Source organism: Saimiri boliviensis, chromosome 1, assembly GCF_048565385.1.
Source record: "Saimiri boliviensis isolate mSaiBol1 chromosome 1, mSaiBol1.pri, whole genome shotgun sequence".
NCBI classification, from domain to species: Eukaryota; Metazoa; Chordata; class Mammalia; order Primates; family Cebidae; genus Saimiri; species Saimiri boliviensis.
In genome coordinates, this window is record NC_133449.1 from 218,263,671 (window position 1) to 218,282,918 (window position 19,248).

Sequence of the window (19,248 nt, forward strand, 5' to 3'; positions counted from 1 at the left end):
TGCAGTGGCATGATCTCACCTCACTGCAACCTCAGTCTCCCGGGTTCCAGTGATTCTCCTGCCTCAGCCTCCCAAATAGCTAAGACTACAGGGGTGTGCTGCCACACCTGGGTAATTTTTGTATTTTTAGTAGAGAGGGGGTTTCACCATATTGGCCAGGCTGGTCTTGAACTTCTGACTTCAAGTGATCCCCTCACCTTGGCCTCTCAAAGTATTGGGATTACAGGTGTGAGCCACTGCACCCAGCCAAGACTGGATAATTTATAAAGAAAGAGGTTTAACTGACTCACAGTTCTGTATAGCTGGGGAGGTTTCAAGAAACTTACAATCATGATTGAAGGCACCTCTTTACAGGGTGGCAGAAAGAAAGAGTGCAAGCAGGGGAAATGCCAGATGCTTATAAAACCATCAGATCTCATGAGATTCACTCATTATCATGCAAACAGCACAGAACTTCCTCCGTGAGACTCACTCATTATCATGAAACTGCCTCCATGATCCAATTACTTCCATCTGGTCCTGCCCTTGACACGGGCGATTATTACAATTCAAGGTGAGATTTGGAGAACACAGAGCCATAACATATCATTCCACCCCTGGCCACTCCCAAATCTCATGTCCTTACATTTCAAAACACAATCATGTCCTTCTAACAGTCCCCCAAAGTCTTAACTCATTCTAGCATTAACCGAAAAGTCCTAGTCCAAAGTCTCATCTGAGACAAGGCAAGTCCCTTTCATCTATGAGCCTGTAAAATCAAAAGCAAGTTAGTTGCTTCCTAGATACAATGTGGATACAGACATTGGGTAAATACACACATTCCAAATGTGAGAAATTGGCCAAAACGAAGGAGCTACAGACTCCATGCAAGTCCAAAATCCAGCAGGGGAGTCATTAATCCCTAAAGTTGCAAAATGATCTTTGACTCCATGTCTCACATCCAGGTCAAGCTGATGCAAGAGATGGCTTTGGACAGCTCCACCCCTGTGGCTTTGCATGGTACAGTCCCTCTTCCAGCAGCTTTTCCAGGCTGGCATTGAGTGTCTGTGGCTTTTCCAGGCACACAGAGCATGCTGTTGGTGGATAAACTATTCTGGGGTCTAGAGGATGGTGGCCCTCTTGCCACTGAGGCAGTACCCCAGAAAGGATTCTGTGTGGGGACTCTTACCCCATATTTCCCTACTGCACTGCCCTAGCAGAGGTTCTTTATGAGGGCTCCGCCCACGCAGCAAAATTCTGCTTGGGTGTCCAGGCATTTCCATACATCCTCTGAAATCTAGGCAGAGGTTCCCAAACCCCAATTCTTGTCTTCTGTGTCCCCACAGGACCAGCACCACATAGAAGCTGCCAAGGCTAGGGGCTTGCACCCTCTGATGCAATGGCCTGAGCTATACCTTGCCCCCTTTTAGTCATGGCTGGAGCAGCTGGGATGCATGGCAGACAGCAGGAGGGCCCTGGACCAGGTCTAGGATACCATTTTTCTCTCACAGGCCTCTGGGCCTGTGATGGTAGGGGCTGTGGTGAAGGTCTCTGGCATGCCCCAGAGAGTCCCTGGAGATATTTTCTCCATTGTGTTGGCGATTAACATTTGGCTCCTCATTACTTATGCAAATCTCTGCAGCTGGCTAGAATTTATCCCCAGAAAATTGGTTTTTCTTTTCTACTGCATCAACAGGTTGCAAATTTTCCAAATTTTTATGCTCTGTCATCTCTTGAATGCTTTTCTAATTAGAAATTTCTTCTGCCAGATACCCTAAATTCTCTCTCTCAAGTTCAAAGTTCCACAGATTTCTAGGGAGGAGGTAAAATGATACCAGTCTTTTTGTTAAAGCATAGCAAGGGTCACCTTTACTACAGTTCCCAACAAGTTCCTCATCTCTATCTGAGACCACCTCTGCCTGGACTTCACTGTCCATATCACTATCAGCATTTTGATCAAAGCTATTTAACAAATCTCTAGGAAGTTCCACACTTTTCCACATTTTCCTGTCTTCTTCTGAGCCCTCCAAACTGTTCCAACCTCTGCCTGTTACCCAGTTCCAAAGTCACTTCCACATTTTTGGTTATCTTTACAGCAGCACCCTACTGTCTCAGGGATCAATTTTCTGTAATAGTCTGTTCTTATGCTGCTATAGAGAAACACCCGAGACTGGGTAATTTATAAAGAAAAGAGGTTTAATTGACTCACAGTTCTGCATGGCTGGGGAGGCCTCAGAAAACTTATAATCATGGTGGAAGGCACCTCTTCATAGGGCAGCAGGAGAGAGAAAGAGTGCAAGCAGGAGAAATGCCAGATGCTTATGAAACCATCAGATCTTATGAGATTCATTATCATGAGAACAGCATGGGGAAACTGACTCCATGATCCAGCTACTTGCATCTGGTCTTGCCCTTGACACATGGGGATTATTACAATCCAAGGTGAGATTTGGGTGGGGACACAGAGACAAACCATACCAATGGTTGAAAGCTTCACTGATTTTCCACAAGCATTCTCCAAATTCTGCTAAAAGCTGAGAATTTATATAACATGTTAGGAGTCTAGCAAGAGACCACGGCAAATTTTTAATGTCACAAAAAATTTAGTCAATGTAATTTAGGAAAACTGACCTCCCACTAACAATTTTTTTTTTTTTTTTGAGACCAGGTCTTGCTTTGTCACCCAGACTGTAGTGCCGTTGGAATGAAGTGATGTAATTACAGCAGTGGTGCAAGGTGCATCTCGGGCTCAAGTGATACTCCCACCTTATCCTTCCCAGTAGCTGGTACCACAGGTGTGTTTCACCATGCTTGGCTAGTTTTTTATTTTATTTTATGTATATATGGGGTTTTGTCATGTTGCCCCAGCTGGTCTTGAATTCCTGAGCTGAAGAGTAATGACTACCTTGGCCTCCCATAGTGCTGGGATTACAGGTGCAAGCCACCATACCCAGTTTCAAATTCTTTTCTTGGTAAAAACTTAAGTGATGCTGAAATCTAGCTCTACTAATACATGAAAACAGAATGACAGAAGTATATCCTATTAGCTGTGCACATTTTGTTTTAGAAAGCAAACTTTTTTCCTTCCAAAAAAGCACCATATTTTCCCATCTATTTCACTTATTTCCATTTTTTTCTTAGCAAAATGCTTAAACTGGGGTACTAACAGTGATCCATTCACATTGTAGATTTCTGGAAGGGCAGCATTAATCAGGCCTCCTGATTTTATTTGTGTATCTCACCTACTTATCTCATTTGAAAATAGCATCACTGGGTAGGGACTCAGAGGAATTCAGTAGATTGCTTAACATTTGGTATGCCTTGCGTCACAGTAAATGTTACATAAGGATAACTCATGCATTCTTAAAGAGCTGCTGGCCCTTTGCATTCTTTTGCAGTCCAGTCAAACTCTTGACAATTGCTCTGCTTTCGTCACAGACAGCAACTCAAAATTTGTATTGCTGGTCCTGACACTGCCTACACTGGCTCTCCTTCATGGTCTCTACAAAAGATCTACTATATATTTCTAAGGGTGTGTCTATAAAGCTTGGTAATTGTGACCTTTATGCTCAGCCAATAAAATATGTTAAATTGTGCCTCTTGTATCTATTTATCCTGGTGCCTATGTTTTGGAAGCAAGTAAGAATCTTAATTAAACAGTTACTAAAATTCTTAATACATAAAAATAAAAGCAAGGCATTCAGCTTATTAAAGAAGAAAAGGAGTTAACATCAAGATTTTTCAGAAAACATGAATTAAGTATCTTCATTTTGTGAAAAATGGCATTCTCCCATGGTTCCTAACATTTCTAGAAGTGTAGAAGCAATAATTTTCTTGTGGGCCTGAAACTTCCATCTCTTGGTATAATAGTAAAAAGTATATTAGAAGATGCCCAGGATCTAAGAATTACAAACAAATTTTATAAAAAGTGAAATTAGAGGGAAATGCCAAGGTATGTAGGCTAGCATTTGATTTCTGCTGCCATTTCTGGAGTATTATTATAATTTAGTCCTTTCTCCCCTTTCTACTTGAATGATCCCTTCTCGGGTTGACATCTAATCTGTATTACTAAAATAATACACTTTAAAATCAGTGGTTTATCTGCTAAAAATACTTTTAAGTGTAATTTCTCTAACCATGATACCAAAGTAAACAAACATGTATTTCCTTTTGAATTAGAGTTGTGATTTTGGAAACAATAATAATATTCTAAATAATTATATATGATAATAAGTGAATTAGTTTCATGTGCAAATGACATCATCAGCAGAAACAAATCTTCCTGAAAATACTCATACATATCCAAAATTTTCCTTGTACGAAAAACTTTTCACATGGGTATGACCTAATTACATTGGCTACAGCAATAGACAAAACAGGAAAAAAAAAACTGTCAGCCTTAAAAATTGTGCAAACGTTACTGATTTATTTCAGGATTTCTCTCAGTGTTGTGAAGTGATAGGGTAAAAGCTGGATCGGAAAACAAAATTCAGGCTTTAAAATCCATCTCTAAGGACGTATTTGTTAAAACAGTGCATTCTCTCTCGTTTGTTTTTATATCTAGCCTTTTGTGATTCGGGAAAGGAACTGCCTGCTGAAAATAACTTGCATGTGAAGGCTGCGTGTTTTTTTTCCTTAAAAGCATAGAAATATACAGCAAATATTGTGAATCTTTTAGATGTGCCACAGGAAACACAAACACTTAAAATGGCAAGAAAAGAATGTTTAAATGCAGATCGTATGACATTTGTCTGTGTCCAGCCTAAGCTGGAAAAATATAGAAAATGGACTTTCATTATCCTGAGTACTCAGCTGTGGAGGTTTCTGACCTCAGGATAAAAACAAGTTCCCATTACAAACACTGCATGTTAAATCTCAGGCTCCCTTTTGTATGCCAGTCTGTGAAAGAATTATAAGAGAGAATCTGGATTCTCAATCATTTAATCCAGCATTGTTGATCACTATATTGCATATAGTGGGTACTATATACATTGCCAAGCACTGAGATGTAAGGATGGAATATTTGGTTCCTAATCTTGTTACTCACAAATATAACAATATCTTACAATATAACAGCTTAACTGTTTTAGAAGCAGAACCTATATAATCCATCTGTTCTTCCTATTCTTTACCTAGTAAAAGCTTACAGGGAAGAGAATTGTTTCTGTGCATTACCATTTTGATTATTTTGTTGGCTCTCCTAGTACAATCATAAAAAATGCTTTCAAAAGTTTTTAGTTAGGTTGGCTGAGGTAGCTCATGCCTGTAATCCCAATGGCTTGGGAGACCAAGGTGGAAAGATCACATGAGGCCAGGAGTTCAAGACTATCCTGGAAAACTTAGAGACTACATCTCTACAAAAAAATAAAAAAGAAATCAGCCAGGCATGGTAGCACACACCTGCCATCCCAGCTACTCAGGATGCTAGGGCAGGAGGACTGCTTGAGCCCAGGAGGTTGAGGCTGCAGTGAGCCATGTTTGCACCACTGCATTCCAGCCTGGGTAACGAGTCAGAACCTGTCTCTAAAAACAAACAAAAAAATGTCTTTAGTAATATCTGCATTGACCATACCCACTATTTATGGTAGCAGTGCCCCATCTGGAGCAGCTGCTGTGGAGATGCTGGCTACAGAGGGGGAGGCATGGCTGGGCTTTGCAGTCCATGGGGCTGGGAGTGGGCAGGAGCCACACCCTTCTGGGTGTCACTGCAGCTGCCCAAGCTGCAGCTGCAGACCTGGGCATCTCTGCACTCTCGAGGGCCCAGGAAGCCCCCCTTTCCTCCTGCGGGCTCAGAAGTGCCTGCTCTCACTGCCTGGCCTCTCCACATTCCCAGTGCCTGCTCAAATCTCGGAGCAAAGTTGAGGCCAAGCCCAGGCACTGTTGCAACCCAGCTGGATGTGCACACACTCAGGGCAGCACTGACATATTAGCTCCCTGCCGCCTCAACTCTTTCCAGACTTAGAGTGCCAATGAACATGGGAGGGAGGCTGAGGGGGGCTGAGGGCAGCTTAGCACTTGCCTGCAGGCACCCTTCTGTATGAACAGCCTGGGGATTGTGAACAGTGGCAGGAGGCAGACAAGCCCCAGAGCAGAAAGGGGCAGGTCCTTGTTGAGGCCCCACCTTTAAGCTGGGTTAGGCCTGAAGCCTGGAGAACAGGCTGCCAGTCCTGCAAACTGCAGTGGGAACTTATGGTGCTTTTTCTGGGCCCACCCATGGCCACTCATAGACCAATCAGCATGCACTTCCTCCCCTCTGCAACCCATTAAAAACCCCAGACTCGGCCAGACTTGAGCACTCAATGGGGCGACCTGCCTGCAGAGACAAGCTACCTACTCCAGGGTCTCCTCTCTACTGAGAGCTGAGCAGATGTAGGGATGCCCAGCTGTGGAGAGGAGCACTTTGAGTCTCCTCTGAGCTGTTCTATCACTCAATAAAGCTCCTCTTCACCTTTTTCACCTTCCACTTGTCTGCATACTTCCTTCTTCCTGGGCATGGGACAAGAACTTGGAACTTGCTAAATGGGGCTGAAAGAGCTGTAACACAAACAGGGCTGAAACACATCCCTTGCTTGCCATATTGTGGGAGACAAGGAAAGAAGAGTTCCAGCCCTTGGGGAAACCCAGACCTAGGAGTGCTCCCAGCCAAGGCTGTGACACCCTTTTTTGGGCTCTCTGGTTCCCGGCATTTTGAAGCTTCTGGGTATGAATGTGTTCTCTGGTGCCAGCTGTGGAAGCTACTTGTGGGATGCCTGGTGGGGACAGTTCCTGTGGCGGTGCCTGGAGCTGCACACTCCACCACTGTGTGCAGTGGTCAGACCCCATACTTGTTCATTCACACACCCCTCACCACTCCACTCACCCTTGGCAGGTATGGGATCCAGGCAAGTAGCACCAGCTAAGAGTAGTCTGCCAGGCTGAGCAGGCCCAGTGGGCCTGAACAAAACTCGGGCAAAGGTGTCACTGGCCACAGAAGTTTCCAGCTGGTGAAGTGAAACCCCAGGATCCTGTAACACTATGACCAATTCTGTATTTCTTTTGATTCAAGAATTTAAACTTATTAGCAAACATTCAGTGAGACATAAATGACATCATAATAGTCTAAAGGAGTTAATAAATGTTCTTGACATTATCAAGGAGTAAAATAAGTATAGGAGATTCTGGACAATTATCTCAAAAATTTTTATCAGCTCTATATGAGATAGGAAAGAATCAGTATTACCATCACATAAATTTAACAGGAAGCGGGGTGGGGTGGGAAGAAGTGGTTAAAACAGGAAAGTGATTAAGTTAGGCTTTACAGTCTTTTGAGATCTTTTTACAAGTTCTCCAAGGTTTGACAGCTCCTAGTTGAGGGTCATCTTCAGGTTTCATGTGACATCTCCAAATTGGTGTGGATCCCTGAGAAGATTGGAGGTGGTCAAACAGTATTGAGGTGGGACTTAAAAATATAGAAGAGGTTTGGTATCCAAGGATAATTTTTTTAAAGTTTAATAAAAAGTAGAGAAAATAATTGAGTTGGTATGAACTTTCAATAGGAATTTTTTAAAAATTATAAAAATACCAAATTGTACTGTAATAAATAAGATTATTTATTTAAATCCTGTTATAAGTAGTCTTAAACATAGTTTTGATCAGTGTCCTTTAAATTACCTTTTTGAAAACAAGGCCTTAAGAGTTTACCATTAATCTATCCTTCTCATTGTATGGATAAGTTTAATTGTTTGAACAGTGATAGGTGACCAAAGAACAGTGTTGATGATGACGAAAGGGGAAAATTAGATGATCCAGTTCCAAAAAATTAAGAGAGGACGAAGGATCACTTTGCTGTAGGAGCTAAATTAAATTTCACACATGTTAGAGGTGAAAACATGAGATATTTTAAGTACCCCAATGGAGATGAAAAGAGAAGGCAAGGTTAGAATGTGAATATAGAAAATAGCTGTGTAGTGGTGAAAGCTGAAGCTACACGGCTGTATGACTTTTTAAAGGAAGACACTTTACAGAGAAAAAAAAAGCTGAGTGCTCAGGATTAAACACAGCTGGAGGAAATGAACAGAAAGAGGAACCAGTGAAGTAAATAAGGAACAACTGACTGGTCAGGCAAGTCTGACTAAGGACAGCCACAACTATATGAGGGATGCCAAGGGAAGATATTGTTCTAGGAGAATGAGGTGGTCCACATTGTCAAAACAGACATCAAGGAGAAAGAGAAAGAAGGATTTGTTCATTTCAGAAGTAACTGACGTCTCTGAGAAAAAAAAAAGAAAATAACACAATTACAACAGAGAGAGTGGTGAGAGTAGGCTAAACTATGTAATATGCATTAGTGTCAAAAAACAGGTGTCAGGTTAGGGGAATAATCTGACTTGGTCCATTAAATCAGCCAATTTGATAACTACCTCTTAACACTTGAAGGGAGTGTTTTACTCCTTCTAACCTATCCACTTCAATCATTTTCCTTATTCGGAGCAAAAGACTATATAGCACAGAATTAAATTCCTTTAAACTACAAATGGAATCAGGTATTCCATCTGAAGAGAAATTCTGAATGCACACTGCAAACTTCACTTTCTTTGCAAGGTAAGACTAGTATGGTGAGCTTTCCTGCAAATGAGATGCCTTATCTCACACCAAGATCCCTTCTGGAGATGCCCGATGTTTGTATTCCTGACTTATTCTTGTCCCACAAGGTGCTGACGTGAGTCAGTCTGCCAAAGATATATATATACTGGGTTTCTAAATCTTTTATATTGCTTTTAACAGGAAAAAAAATCTCAAACATTTTTGACTTCATTATAACGTAATTAAATATCACAGATGACCTAAAAGGCTTTGTTTTAGAAACATTCTCATGTGAATCCATTCCAAGACAATGATATAGTCCAGTAGACTCACAGAAATGTGCAACTCCACATACTATGCTTTGCTGTACCGAAACACACGTGTAAATTATGCCCTGAGGAGGTAAGAAGTTTACCAATATGGCCCAGTGCAGTGGCTCACACCTGTAATCCCAGCACTTTGGGAGGCTGAGGTGGGCAGATCACTTGAGGTCAGGAGTTCATGACCAGCCTGGCCAACATGGTGAGACCCCATCTCTACTAAAAACACAAAATTAACTGGAGGCGGTGGCGCATACCTGTAATCCCAGTTACTTGGGAGGCTGAGGCACAAGAATCGCTTGAACCCAGGAGGCAGAGGTTGCAGTGAGCTCAGATGGTGCCACTGCACTTCAGCCTGGGCAACAGAGCAAGTCTTCATTTAAAAAAAAAAAAAAAAGAAGTTTACCAATACAAGTGGCAAAATGACAAATTCTGGGAAGCCTCACTAGCAGATAAATATTCCTTGAGGTATCATACTTCTTAGAATTTTTGCATTTATGGATTTGAGATAATATAGTATATAAATATTGTAATAATTTAAGCATATATATTGTCAAAAGATTATGTTATTATTTTCAAACACTCTTTTCTGATGACTGTTTAGTAGAGACAAATCATTTAATATCTTTTTGTTGCTATTTTCTTATCAGTGAAACAAGGGCCCTAGGAGTTCTCTAGGGATGTTTTATAGAGTCACTTATTTATTAGCAAAACTGTAAAACTCAGCAGATGTTTTAATTTAAATAAATAAAAATTGAAAAGCAAACCAAGTTCATATTTATTGCAGAAGGAGAAACAAGAAAGAATGGAAATATAGAGTAGCCCCCCAAAAAATTGATACCAAATCTTAGCACTCAGAAATAACCACTCCAGCTTGGATATAAACTTTTGTAAAATTACAATTTCTACAGAAGGTTTTTTTTTTCTCCAACCCGTTAATTATATAAGGAGATGTTTTCATATGTAAGCATTTTTTTGGAATAAGAGCTGAAGGTTGGATTTATGGTTGGGCAATCACTAGGGTAACCTCAGATCCTGGTTTGCCATGACAGTCCTGGTTTGCTTGGGATTCTTGGTTTAGCCTGTTGTCTCAGCATTTTTATTAACATCACCCCATTTCACTCAACTGGCAATGATAGTGAATTACATGGCAAACTAGCAATTGCTTGCTAAGGGACCAGCATTGTGGAAGCCATCCTGTTTGATACAGCAGGACTATCAACTTTATCCTTACATAAATCCAGATTCTAACCAGCTCTCTTATATGAGGATGGTCTGCAATTTAAGTTCTCTCTTAACCATCTTTGGTTCATTCATTGAGTAAATACATAATAGCTAAAGGTCCACCTGGTAATGTACTGTCTGCTCCATACAGGCAGTAAACAGAACAGGCTTGGTCTTGCCTCCAGAGTATTTCATGGCCACTCACGTAGTCTAACGATTGGAAATCCACCGGGAGTTCCTCTTATCCCTGAACCTCAGATCACTGCTTGAACAGGAAAACAGGAAAGTGGAAGATGGGTCCCAATTTAGTCCCAAATTACCTTCCCAACAGAAAATTTTCAACTTTATTAAGAGCAAGTAAGTATCAGATGTGGTCCTGTATCACTCATTTTGTGAAGAAAGTCAAATGTAAAACAAAGAGCTGGGTACAGTGGCTCAAGCCTGTATTCTCAGTACTTTGGGAGGCTGAGGCAGGAGGATCAATTGAGCCCAGGAATTGAAGGTCACAGTGAAAAAAAAAAAAAAGGAAAAAGGAAAAAAAAAAGAGAAAACAAGAATGAATTTCATGTATCTGTTTATTCTATAGCCAATTTTTTATAACTCAGTTTCTGGTAGTGCCAATTTTAATTGCCATTACCTCAAATTAATCTTACTTAAAAAAATACATTTTTAAACAGAGCATTTTTATTCTTAGACCATAACAAAGAAAATCAGCAAAATGACTATTATTTCTACTTCTAAAGGAAATGGAGTGATCAATTCTTATAATCGGTAATTTGACAAAAAATCCAACTAAGAATTTTAGTTCTGCTGCAAGTTTAATTTTCTTCATTGAAAATTGCCAGTCTTGGCCGGGCATGGTGGCTCAAGCCTGTAATCCCAGCACTTTGGGAGGCCGAGGCGGGTGGATCACGAGGTCAAGAGATTGAGACCATCCTGGTCAACATGGTGAAACCCCGTCTCTACTAAAAATACAAAAAATTAGCTGGGCATGGTGGCACGTGCCTGTAATCCCAGCTACTCAGGGGGCTGATGCAGGAGAATTGCCTGAACTCAGGAGGCGGAGGTTGCGGTGAGCCGAGATCGCGCCATTGCACTCCAGCCTGGGTAACAAGAGCGAAACTCCGTCTCAAAAAAAAAAAAAAAAAGAAAAGAAAAGAAAAGAAAATAGCCAGTCTCTTTTAAAGAACAGAGTAGTTTAAAGTCTGATATCTTGGAATGAATCTCAGCTCCACTGCTTGCTAATCATTATTATGTATAACTATATTTTATTTGTATGAACCTCAATTTCTTAAATCTGGGAAATTGGAATTTCAATACCAATTACTTCCATGGATTTCTTTCTTCCCACCAAGATGGTCTTGCTCTCTCACCTAGGCTAGAGTGCAGTGGCACAGTCGGGCTCACTGCAACCTCCACCTCCTAGGTTCAAGCAATTCTCCTGCCTCAGTCTCCCAAGTAGCTGAGATTACAGGTGACTGCCACAATGCCTGGCTAATTATTTTTTTATTTTTGCTAGAGTTGAGGTTTCACCACTTTGGCCAGGGTAGTCTCGAATTCCTGACCTCATGATCCACCCGCCTCAGCCTCCCAAAGTGCTGGGATTATAGGCATGAGCCACCACGCCCAGATGGATTTTTATGAGTCTCAAATGAAATGTACCATATATATATTTGTAAGCTGTAGATCAAATTTATAAAGAAAGGTGATATTGTTTTTACTACTAAATGAATTTGCACAAAGTTGATCTCATCCTTAACCTGGTTGATTGATTTCTTTGTTCAACACATTCCTACCAGTTGAGGTGGCCTGCCACAAGTCTGTCTTCCGAGAAATAACCTAACATTACAAGGCCAAGCAGGATCTTTGTGGTTGAATATTTTACACAGCTAAGAACCACTTCTTTCCCAGAACTGGTCGAGGATGTGAACCAAGGTGCTATTCTGCCTTGAGGGTAGGTCTAAACACAATTCTTGATCACCTTACTTAAGGCATTGGCAGCTCTTCTGATTCACCTATAAGGTTTATTCTTTATTGAGTCATTTCAGCAAATGGTAGGGGGCTACAAGGGAGGTGTTAATGTTTCAGTGGTTCCCTAATGCCTTCAGAATAGAGAACATAATTTTGTAATTTGGCTAATAAAGCCTCTGTGGTTTGGTCTTCATCTGCCACCACTCCCTGTCCCAGATTCCTCACTCCAGGCATAGTGAACAAGTCATACTTTCATCAAGATGTGCTGTGCTTCTCCTCAGGCTTGCCCCTGAACTCGTGGTTCCCTCTGCCGCTCTTCCCCCACTACCTTGCTAATCCTACTTATCAGTTAAGTACCAACTTCCTCCAGGGTGTGGAGATGCTTCTCTGGCCACCCCACCACCCCATACTGGGTTAGGTAACCCAGTACTATATCCTGCACATGCCCTGTTTACAGCACTTATATGCTAATGTCACATCATCATCCATAAACTTCTTCAAGCAAGAAAACTGGATTTCTGTAACATGACCTGCAAATAGCAAGTTTTTCATAAACATTGGTTGGGTAGATGAGTGAATTATGAATTCCAGAAAAGTCTGCATTGCCTAGTGCCTAGAAAAACAAGGACAGGAAAAACCAGATTCTATAGAAACAGCTTCTATGAATTAAAACTCACTCTTAACTAAGAAAAGGGTTGAATTGTACCATCTATGCCATGATACATCTTTCCAGAAATTCTGAAATACTTAGACTGGGATGCTTTCTTTGCAAGCTGCTCCCACAACTCAGTTCCCAAGTAAGAGTATGAAGGTATGTAATCACAGATTTTATAGGCTGGGCCTAAAAACACCTATAGTTGGAAGGGATGAAAGGCATGTTACAGAAAAGGCAACAAAAGCTGAACTGTGTGTGTGTGTGTATGTATGCATGTACATGTTTAAAGCACCTGGGAATATGTAAAAGCATGCCAAATTTTACTATTTTAATGGGTTAAAAATAATTTTAATTTTAGAATACAATGCAGTATCTATGTAGAAAAGAAAATTTTCCTCTTTTTTTTTTTTTTTTTTTTTGAGACGGAGTCTCACTCTGTCCCCGAGGCCGGAATGCAGTGGTGTGATCTCAGCTCACTGCAATCTCTTTCTCCCTGTTCAAGCAATTCTCCTCCCTCAGCCTCCTGAGTAGCTGGGATTACAGGCGTGTGCCACTATGCCTGGCTAATTTTTGTATTTTTAGTAGAGATGGGGTTTCTCCATGTTGGCCAGGCTGGTCTCAAACTCCTGACCTCAAGTGATCTGCCCACCCCAGCCTCCCAAGAAAAAGAAAATTTTTTAAAATTAAAAAATTAAATCCCAAATTTCCAATTTTGGGTTTCTTTCTTCTGTAAGTCTTTCATGCAGAGTGTTATTTATACCTTGACTTTAAATTTCACCACTCTTATAAGAGAACACATATTTTATAAAATTAATCTAAAGTAGGTTGTAATTTTTAGAACAAATAAAAATTTTGGATTTATAAGAAAAAGAAAATCTTCATATTCTATGAAAAAGAAATCTTAAAACAAGGAAACATTCTAGGTTTATGAGGAAATGTTTGTACAATTAATAAAAATAATTCATTAATATTTATTTATACATCATAGGTGAAAAATAGCGAATCTATATATTCCTTTTCATGGCAAAAGGGTGGTTGTGACCCTTTATGTAATTTGTCAATGATAGTAAAGTCTGGGCGCAAAGAAACAGTAGGCAGTTGGGCACAGTGGCTTACACCTATAATCCCAGCACTTCGGGAGGCCCAGGCCAGCAGGGCGGTGATCACTTGAGCCCGGTGGTTTGAGACCAGCCTGGGCAACATGGTGGAACCCTGTCTTTACAAAAAATTAGCCAGGCATAGTGGTGCACACCTGGAATCCCAGCTACCTGGGAGGCTGAAGTGGGATGATTGCTTGAGCCTGGGAAGTTGAGGCTGCACTGCGCCATCATCAGGCTACTGCATTCCAGCTGAGGTGACAGAATGTGACTCTGTCTTAAAAAAGCAAGAAAGAAAAAGAAAGAAAGAAAGAAAGAAAGAAAGAAAATAGAAAGAAAGAAAGAGGAAAGAAAGAAAGAGAAAGAAAGAAAGAAACAAACAAACAAACAGCGGGCCATTCCTTTAAAATATATGACCCAGAAAAAACAGAGTTCTCCATGCTTGCCTACTTTTCTTCCCCTGAATAATCAAGACATTCATCTTTCCAGTTTACATGCTAGTTCCTCTTCCTTACAGATTTTACACATGTGTGAAATTAATAGACTTGAGATAGTCGTAGTTGGGTCATTTTCATTTTATTAAATTATTAGTTTATGGAGCTGAAGTCAGTGGCATACTGTGGATTTACCTTTTTTTTTTTTTTTTTTTAAATGCATAGCTATACTTTTGGAAAAGGACATCCTCTTGGTACTAAAGCAGAGTTACTGCCTAATCAATGTTAGATACATTTCTTTAATACACTGTGTGATGCGGTAACTTCTGTACAAAATTCTGACAAATTAAGTGCTGAATTAAAAGCATACTTAGGCAGTAGCAAATCAAAGTTAGTGGGATTCACAAAAGTTTAAGATATAAGGATCAGCATACAAAAGAGGAAAGGTGCTTTCTATCTTATCGCATTTCTGTATGTGCCACACACTATATCAGGATCTTTGTAACATTGTCGCCCACATCTTCTAACAGTTCAATTAAGTAGGCATTACCATCCTTCATCCTAGGAGCCTTCAGAGAGGGTCAGTAACTTCTTCAAGTATATGGTTCTCCTTAGCAAGCTCAGACACCTGGATGTGAAGTGGCTGGAAGCACAAGGATATGTGTAGTTTCCCTTCTATTTCAGCAGGGGAGTAGCTTAGGATAGCGGCAAAGTCCAGGGTGGGACCAGATGCCTGGGTAGTAGAGGTGGCATTACTGGAGCAGGAGAGAATCATCTATAGATACTGAGTCATCAGGATGGCCCAGGACACCTACAGTGACCCCTTCTCTCTCTTCCGCCAGCCCCAAGTCCAATCTATCACCAAGTCAAGTCAATTTCACCTCAGAATTGTCTTTTGAGATAATTCTGAGGTGATAATTCAACCTCCAGCTTCTCTTCAAGTACATTACTAATACGTTAGTTGAAAACACAATAATCATTTAAGCCTTTACTACCTATATAAGAAAACTGCATATATACCCCAAACCTAAAAGTTAAGAAAAAACACCATGATATCACGCCTTCACTCAGACAAAAATCTCCCTATTAGCTCACTCCCTAGTCTCCTCCCCTCCTCTGCCGCAATAGTTCTCCATAATAGAAGATGCAACATCACTACCTATACCCTTTAATGATTACCACTACTTTCAAGATAAAGACCTAAATCTTAGCTTGTCTTAAAGGACTCTGCATGACCTGAATTCTGGCCAATTTTTCAAGTTCATCATTGTGACCTCTCCTTCACTGTCCACATCCAGCTCCACTCATCTGATTTCAAGTCCCCACCTCAGTGCCTTTGCATGTTCATTTACTCAATCATCCCATGAATATTTTTCATGCAAGTGCGTCCTCTCCCTCTCACATGCTGCTCCCTTTGGCTGGAACACTATTCTTAAATGGGTAGTCCCTCCTGGGCCTGGTGGCACTTTGTCAGCCTTCTGATTTTACTTCCTCAGGAATTCCCCCAATTAGATGGCATTCTTCTATTTACGTATTTACAGCACCCCATAATGTTCTCTTGTAGAACTTATCACAGTTTATAACAATACTTGTGTGATTATTTTAGTCAAATCTTCCTCCCACAGTAGACTGCAGCCTCTGTGATTTTATGCATTCTGTTTGGGACCACTCCTGTTTGGTTCTCCATTGTACCCGCAGAACCTGATGCAATCATCCATGTAATGAATACCTTTGAAAGAATAAATGATGAGACAAGCTACTTGTTGAAATCTTTTCAGAAATACCTAAAATATGATTTGTAAATGTATTAGTGATGAGACTAACAACAAAACTCAAATTTATAAAAACTTCCAAAGGACTTTCTAATTAAAGCCACATTGATTTTTAATATAAATAGTTAAAATAAATTCAACATTTTGTTCTATGAAGAAAAAAATCCAGTAAACCAATGACAAATGATTAAGCAGCCAGTGATAGTCAAGAATCTGTCACGACAATGGAACAGAACAGAGACCCCCGGAATAAGGTTGCACACCTACAATCAACTGACCTTTGACAAAGTTGACAAAAATAAACAATGGGGAAGCATACCCTATTCAATAAATGGTGCTAGGAAAATTGGCTAGTCATTTGCAGGAGAATGAAACTGGACTTCTAACTCTCACCATACACAAAAGTTAACTCAAAATGGATTAAAGACTTAGATGTAAGACTCCAAACTACAAAAATCCTAGAAGAAAACCTAGGAAATACCCTTCTTAGACATTGGCCTACTCAAGGAATTTATGACTAAGTCCTCAAAAGCAAATGCAACAAAAACAAAAATTGACAATTGGGATTAATTAAACTAAAAAGCTTCTAATTAAACTAAAGGGCTTCTGTATAGCAAAAGAATCTATCAACAGAGGAAACAGGCAACCTAAAGAATGGGAGAAAATATTTGTAAACTATCCATCTTACAAAGGACTACTATCCAGAATCTACAAGGAACTTAAATAAATCAACAACAAAAACAACCCCATTAAAAATTGGACAGAGGCTGGGCATGGTGGCTCATGCCTGTAACCCCAGCTACTGGGGAGGCTGTGGAGGGAGAATCTCTTGAACCTAGGAGGCAGAGGTTAAAGTGAGCCAAGGTCATGCATGCCACTGCACTCCAGACTGGGTGACAGAGTGAGATTCCATCTCAAAAAAAAAAAAAAAAAAAAAAAAAAGTTGTCAAAGGACATGAACAGACACTTCAAAAGAAGACATACAAGCAGTCAACAAACATAAAATAATGCTCAACATCAGTACTCGTCAGAGATACAAATAAAAACCATAATCTGAATGACTATTATTAAAAAGTCAGAAAACAACAGCTGTTGGTAAGGTTGTGGAGAAAAGTGAAGTTTTATATACTGTTGGTGAGAATGCAAATTAGTTCAGCCCTTGTGGAAAGCAGTTTGGAGATTTATCAAATAAATTAAAATAAAATTACTATTCCACCCTGTAAACCCATTATTGAGTATAATAAGCCCAAGGGAAAATTGGCCGGGCGCGGTGGCTCAAGCCTATAATCCCAGCACTTTGGGAGGCCGAGGTGGGTGGATCACAAGATCGAGACCATCCTGGTCAACATGGTGAAACCCCGTCTCTACTAAAAATACAAAAAATTAGCTGAGCATGGTGGCGTGTGCCTGTAATCCCAGCTACTCAGGAGGCTGAGGCAGGAGAATTGCCTGAACCCAGGAGGCGGAGGTTGTGGTGAGCCGAGATCACGCCATTGCACTCCAGCCTGGGTAACAAGAATGAAACTCCGCCTCAAAAAAAAAAAACAAAAACGCAATTCTCATCTCTGATAAAATAGACTTTAAAGCAACAAAGATCAAAAGAGACAAAGAAGGACATTACATAATGGTAAAAGGACCACTGCAACAAGAAGAGCTAACGATCCTAAATATATACGCACCCAATACAGGAGCACCCAGATACATAAGGCAAGTTCTTAATGACTTACAAAGAGACTTAGACTCCCACACAATAATAGTGGGAGACTTTAACACCCCATTGTCAATATTAGACAGATCAACCAGACAGAAAATCAACAAGGATATCCAGGACCTGAATACAGACCTGGAACAAGCAAACCTAATAGACATTTACAGAACTCTCCACCCCAAATCCACAGAATATACATTCTTCTCAGCACCACATCACACCTACTCTAAAATTGACCACATAATTGGCAATAAATCACTCCTCAGCAAATGCAAAAGAACAGAAATCATAACAAACAGTATCTCAGACCACAGTGCAATCGAGTTAGAACTCAGAATGCAGAAACTAACTCAGAACCGCACAGCTTCATGGAAACTGAACAACTTGCTCTTGAATGTTGACTGGATAAACAATGAAATGAAGGCAGAAATAAAGATGTTCTTCGAAACCAATGAGAACGAAGACACAACATACCAGAATCTCTGGGACACATTTAAAGCAGTCTCTAGAGGAAAATATATAGCAATGAGTGCCCACATGAGAAGAAAGGAGAGGTCGAAAATTGACACCCTATCATCAAAATTGAAAGAGCTAGAGGAGCAAGATCAAAAAAACTCAAAACCCAGCAGAAGACAGGAAATAACTAAGATCAGAGCAGAACTGAAGGAAATAGAGACACAAAAAACTCTTCAAAAAATCAATAAATCCAGGAGCTGGTTTTTTGAAAAGATCAACAAAATAGACAGACCACTAGCCAGATTAATAAAAAAGAAAAGAGAGAATAACCAAATTGATGCAATAAAAAACGATAAAGGTGATATCACCACAGATTCCACAGAAATCCAAACCATCATCAGAGATTATTACAAACAACTCTATGCACATAAACTAGTAAACCTGGAAGAAATGGATAAATTCCTGGACACCTGCAACCTCCAAGCCTAAACCTGGAAGAAGCCGAAACCCTGAATAGACCAATAACATGGTCTGAAGTCGAGGCAGCAATAAAGAGCCTACCACCCAAAAAAAGCCCAGGTCCAGATGGGTTCACAGCTGAATTCTACCAGACATACAAGGAGGAGCTGATACCATTCCTTCTGAAACTATTCCAGACAATCCAAAAAGAGGGAATCCTTCCCAAATCATTTTACGAGACAAACATCATACTGATACCAAAACCCGGCAGAGACTCAACAAGAAAAGAAAATTTCAGGCCAATATCCATGATGAACATAGATGCAAAAATCTTCAATAAAATACTGGCAAACCGATTGCAACAGCATATCAAAAAGCTCATCCACCATGATCAAGTAGGATTCATCCCGGGGATGCAAGGCTGGTTCAACATACGCAAGTCCATAAACGTAATCCACCACATAAACAGAACCAAAGACAAAAACCACATGATTATCTCGATTGATGCAGAGAAGGCTTTTGACAAAATTCAACAACACTTTATGCTAAAAACCCTCAATAAACTAGGTATTGACGGAACGTATCTCAAAACAATAAAAGCTATTTACGAC

At 40.3% G+C, this 19,248-nt stretch overlaps 1 protein-coding gene across 3 annotated transcripts in view; it reads right to left on the reverse strand.

Annotated features, from left to right (window-relative positions):
* The window catches only part of ADGRV1 (adhesion G protein-coupled receptor V1), a 583,497-nt gene that overhangs the window by 15,076 nt on the left and 549,173 nt on the right, over window positions 1-19,248 (reverse strand). The gene's annotated exons all lie outside the window — the stretch shown is intronic.